Source organism: Caloenas nicobarica, chromosome Z (genome assembly GCF_036013445.1).
Source record: "Caloenas nicobarica isolate bCalNic1 chromosome Z, bCalNic1.hap1, whole genome shotgun sequence".
Lineage (NCBI taxonomy): Eukaryota > Metazoa > Chordata > Aves > Columbiformes > Columbidae > Caloenas > Caloenas nicobarica.
This window is the reverse complement of record NC_088284.1, coordinates 22,119,007-22,124,949: the sequence shown is the minus strand read 5'-3', so window position 1 is coordinate 22,124,949 and position 5,943 is coordinate 22,119,007.

Below are 5,943 nucleotides of genomic sequence, written 5' to 3'. Positions count from 1 at the left end.
AGTCTAGAGCCCTTTGCCCTTCACTGAGAGTTTCAGCATTTGAGGAGTTCATCCCATACTTAATTAAAACCCAATTTCAAAATACTAAATTCTTTATATTGCAAATATCATTACCAAAAACTTTAAATTATATAACCACTGCAGAAACATAGCCATGTTTTGCATTCACATTTTCACTTTGTATTTTCTACTATACAATCAAGTTGTATTCCTTTTTTTTTTTTTTTGGCAGAAAGTTCTAACAGTACTGCTCTGATACGATTAGGACTACAGCTTCTTCCTGTGGGATACATTTTCATGTCTCAAATACATCCATGCTGAGGATTTAGGGTGAATAAAGCCCTGTTTATATTCCTGCTCAGCCTGTGACCATAACCACAATAATGAGAGCAGAGGGGACTCCATCAGAAAATTCTTGCTATCAAGTGCTTTAGCAAGTCAAAGCAATCATTTAGGAATACAAATTGAAGTCTTGGAGACATGCTAATGGCTCTTTTTTAAAAAATGGCATAATTTTTCATGAACCATTATTCCTGCCAATAATATTAGAAGAATTTTTTTGGAATTATCCATTGTTTCCTACCACCTCACCTGCTGGAGGCTCTCTGCTTTGGGACAAATTGGTCACCAAGATCACATTAAAGTGAGGGATGCCCAGGTTTCCATATTCCCCATTAGAGAGCTGGAGCCACAATTCTACTGAGGGCTCTCAAGGTCCATGCTTAGCTGCAGAACTCCTATGAAATAATTTGAAACAAGGATCCTAGGGTTTTGAGACTTTCCACACCTTAGCTGGTAACCTAGAAAACTGTAAGATTCCCAAATTAAATTTGAACCCTTATCATGTTAAAAATATCTGATTCCTATTTCAGGACCCTTCAGCTCTGGTTTACTCAGTCAGGACTCCAAAGCAGTGAGAGATGTGGAGGACACAGTTGTTCTGGGTTTCTTTAAGAAAAACATAAAAAACAAAAAAAAAAAGTTTACATTTTCCCATAATTATAAAACTTAGAAATTTCCTTTTTGAAGAGATCATCACCATTTTCAATAAATTTGGTTGGTTGATTGGTTGGGATTTAATTACTATAAAGGACAAGAAATGCTAATTGGCCCCTTCATAACTTACATTGTTTAGATTTCAGGGAAGTCTGCAGGGTATTTTTTTCTTACTGTTATTGAGTAAAAATGAAAAAAATAGCCAAAATCTACAGAAGTAGATTCACTTATATTTATGTACCTAATATGGACCTGCTGAGACTCAGTGGGTTCCATAATTTTAAGCTGGAATCACCCATGTTGTTCCACAACAATAACAGGTACATAAAGTGTTTGAAAATCAGAGAAACCCTTATAATTAGTTACTGCAAAAGTCTTAGGAGGCATCCTTTGACTAAGCACAAATTATTTGCTTTAGAGAAGGGCATGGATTTTTAAGAAAAATTGATTGACTAGAAGTGTGTGTACGTTATGCAGAAAAGCAAGATGATGTATTTTCCCTCTAATTCTCACTACTTTTAACACAGGTGTATAAATCCGTGGGACTCTATGGAGCTTGCTCTTACCTACAATGATAACAGAGAGATGATCACATTCACTGAGTCTAATGGCCTGCAAGCTTCTATCACCATGCTATTCGTACGTGGACCATAGCAATAACAGTTATGAACTGGAGTGCTCCACAGATGTGCATAAATAGGGACTAGCTGGATTCTGCCTTGATGTTACTTCAGTGCTTGCACAGTTACAATGACAACACTTCTTTGTTTTTCTAGGTGCATTTCTTCGTTGATGTTTCGATTGTAAAAAATACATTCAGGAAAAAAGGGTCATATAAGGCTAACTTTGAAGTTGAAACTGTCCTACTGTAACAAAAATGTCAGCACATCACAGCAACAGATAGCATAAGCAGGTATCACAACCATTTATATAAGTTTTAACAAAGATCCATCTGCTCTGTGCTGTTCACATCATTTTTTCTTTCCTGTAGGTGAGAAAATAGCATATTTTTTTAATTGAAAATCCATATTCTGGTTTGGCCAGTTATGAAACTTCTTGGTTTGAAAAACAAAAAGTGAAATGTCCATCCTTTGCTGTCCCATTTCCTTGCTGTCTTTTAGCTGCTGGTCACAGCTTGATCCAGTCTCCATATAAGCAGGGGTAAAACTGGTGCTCTGTGTTGCACAGCAACTGTAATACTATGTAATTGATATAAGAGCACCTAGTGGACCTGTAGGGACTAAAGACAGAATCTGAATTCTTCATATCCCTACCCCTAAGAATGAATCCCGTATCTAACCTCTATATTGACAATACAGGGGGCTTCTGAAGAATAGGAAAATAAGAATTAAAGTGCACCTGCCTGATACAGATTATAATCCTTTGAGCAAGTGTCTTTGAAATACCTTTTATTTCTTATTTCATTGTTCATGTCTGACTTTTTCAGGCTCACTAGGCTACCTCACAGGCATTTATAACTGGGAGGAAATGCAGAAAATTGTATTTAGCCAGCCATTAATTTCTGGGGATTTGGTCAAACTGGAGTTCATACTTTCAGATAAGACTATAATATGATCACCTTTCAAAATCAGAGGATTTAGAAGACTTGGTGATTCAAGAGTCTTACTGCTTGTTTATAGGACTACAATTAGACTCTGCAAAGAATGCTAATTTATTGCAGTACTCCCATACTAAGAAACTGTAAGAGCAAATTCACATAATAATAACTACATATTTCATAATAGTTCTAACTAACAGATTTAAAACTCTTGCTTTCTGACACACTGATTTAAGTGCTGAGTTTCTGTATTGTCTTATAGAAATTCCATGGTTTAGTAATGTTCAGTTAGGCTTTAATTTGGACAACTGTCTACATTCAAGAAGTCATTGGCATGATTAATTTATTTATTTATAAGTACTCACCTAGACAAAGGTCTCAAGTCTTGAGGTGATCCATACCAAAAAACCCCACTAAATTTGACATTTAATCATCAGCTTTTGTTTATTCAACGGGGAAAGTCAGTACAGTTAATCAGATGGAAATAAACTCCTTTGTTTCTCACTTCTCTGACTACATTAGACTTTCCTATTATTATTATCATAAAAAACATTCTTCGTTAGCCAGTATCTCCCAGTTAACAGGTATCCCTACCTTGATATTAAGTAGATATAATTTTTTTTTATGGAGGCACAAAGGTTAGCAATATTTTTGTACTGTTTTATGCTGTTTTCAAATGCATGGGGTTGTCTTCTCAGATTTCAATGTATTCTGGAGAATGTCCAAGGCCAATCTTAAACACAAACTAGCAGATTATATTAGAACCATAGAATCAGAGAATCAATTTGGTTGGAAGAGACCCTCAGGATCATCGAGTTCAATTATTAATTCCATAAAGTATTAAGAGTCCTTATTACCCAACCTTTCTCCTCATTTCCATTTCCTTTTGACAGGAATAATGATTTTGTTATGAAAAAATTTCTGTCCTGCATTCTTCTGGGATGGAGTTTTTTTCCACAGGAAGGTGGGAGGGGACACAGCCAGGACAACTGGCCTAGAATAGCCAAAGGCATATTTAATAATATATGATGTCACACTCAGTATATAAACTGGGGGAGCTGGCTAGGGAGGAATTCACTGCTCAGGAGGGGGCTGGGCATCAACAGGTGGTGAGCGATTTCATTGTGTATTCCTTGCTTAGTATATTCTTTTATTGTTATTATTGTTGTTATCTCTTCTTTTGTTGTCCTCTTAAACTGTTTTTATCCCAACCCATGTGGTTTACCTTTTCTTTTTATTTTGCAATTTTACTCCCCGTCCCAAAGGAGAGGAGGAGTAAGCAAGCATGGTACTTAGTTGCCAGTTGGGGTTAAACCACAACACTTTCAAAAGCATAGGAATGTGAAAAACAGGTTGCCCAAATCTGTTTAATAAGCTAGTAACTGATTAAAGTCCAGGTACACTTTAGTTTATGGGACAGACTGAACAGTATCGAATAAGCACTTTTATAAACCACAGTCAACCGTAGGAAAAAAGATAACTTCTGGAAATGGCAATTTGTTTGTCATTAGTTCATATTAGCATTAAATATGAAGTACCTTAGAACTGTAAAAGTGATTTGAAATTATACCTGCAGCAGAACAAACTACTGCCGGTAGAAGTTGGCCTTTTAGGAGTATGGCCTATTTTACATTACCTTTCACACAAATAAAATAAAATGAAAACTCCAACCAAAACTCCTTATAAGAAGTATGTGACCTTCCTGCTTTATTCAGGCTGCTAGCTAGGTGATCCAGTAGTCCTTAAATCACTTGACAACCTACTTCTGTAGACAAAGCAGGCAATAAAACACGCATTATCAGCCAAGACAAAAGTCTGAAAAAGTCCTGGCAGGACAGAGTAGGATGAAGCCACCATGTGAGGTAACTCAACATGGCTCGGTTGAAATCACCAGTTGAGAACCTTTATACCTTGGCAAAGATTTAAAACAAATGTTTTAGAACATACACAGCCTTTATGCAGACTCTAATAACATAAACTTTCTTTTCAATTTAAACCCTAGTATGGGTTTGTATTAAACTGCTTAGCTCAAATTAATGGAGTTGCATGGGTTTTTTTTCCAGGCATGACAAATAGCTGCTGCTCTTTCATGGTCACTTGAAAGCACTGAAGCTTCACCCAGACTAATTATGAAATTGTTGTTGTTACTTTATGGCTATATCGTTCAATGGAGGCACATCACAGGCTTTGGCATTGCACCAGTTCAGTCCTGTCTCACTGGATCTCATTTCAGCAAACACACAGGGTGCAGTGGCTTGCAGCCCACTGCTAGCAGCACCTGTGAAAATGTGTGTGAAAAGAATGAGGTTTCCTGGGCTTGCCATTGCTTTGAAGGTATGGTCAGATCAGTATGGAGAGGTGGCCCAGTGTAAAAGGGAAAAATGTTTAAAAATACATATTCTATTTATTGTAGATTTTATGTCCTCAGTTCTGGCATTGCTAATATTCTTCAGGAAACTAAATGATGTCATTTCCTTTCTGCAGGCAAGTTACATAAATGCTGGAATACAGCCACTTCAAACAGCCTTCAAACAGATGGCTGTGTGTATAAATGCCAGAAAGTGAGAGCAGCCGCTTGCAGTAAAAAATGTTACCCCACACATGGTATAATGTTTATTTTATAACCTCTCTCATGGACTTACATGGCTCATTCTTCTAATTTTTCCAGGCACAAATCCCTTAGGAAGTGGCTGTAGAATACCAAAGTAAAATAAATTAAAATCATACAAATAAAGTAACTCAAGCAGAACAAAGCTTAATGTCTCAACAGATATCAGCCACAACAGAAAGCAGAATACAGACAGATCTCAATATTAAACATTTCATTGGTTTAGTTACTCCAGGACTGAACTTTGAATAGTAAACCCACGAGATTTAAGAAAATGCAATTAAGTTTAAAGGCTTCATAAAGGAATCTTCTTAGCTGGAGGTGTGATAACAGAATCCCTTGAACACAAACCAATATTTACTGTAACAAGAGAAAAACTGTTCATAAGACAATGAGCTAAAGCCGGATGCTGTAGTCTGCCATATAGCAAGGTGGAGCAAACAGAACTATTTGGTCCTTAGAAACACAGCTATGAGGACAGCAGCCAGTACTACATGACTAACCTTCCTGGCAAAGCTCATTATAGTGGACCCTGAGCAGCTGGGAACTACAGTGCTACATATCAGAAAAGAGAAGGAAGACAGCACAAAGGAAGGAATCATCCCAGAGGACGCACTGCCACCAATCCCAGTAGACCTGCAGCCAGTGCAGCTGCTGTGGGTAGTGCTGCTCCTGCATTTCTCTCACATGTCCCTCCTCACCTTTTGCCATGGTGCGTTGAGAAGCAGGCAATACAAGAGAATCAGCTGCAGCACTACTCTTCTAGTGTAATGGAGAGACT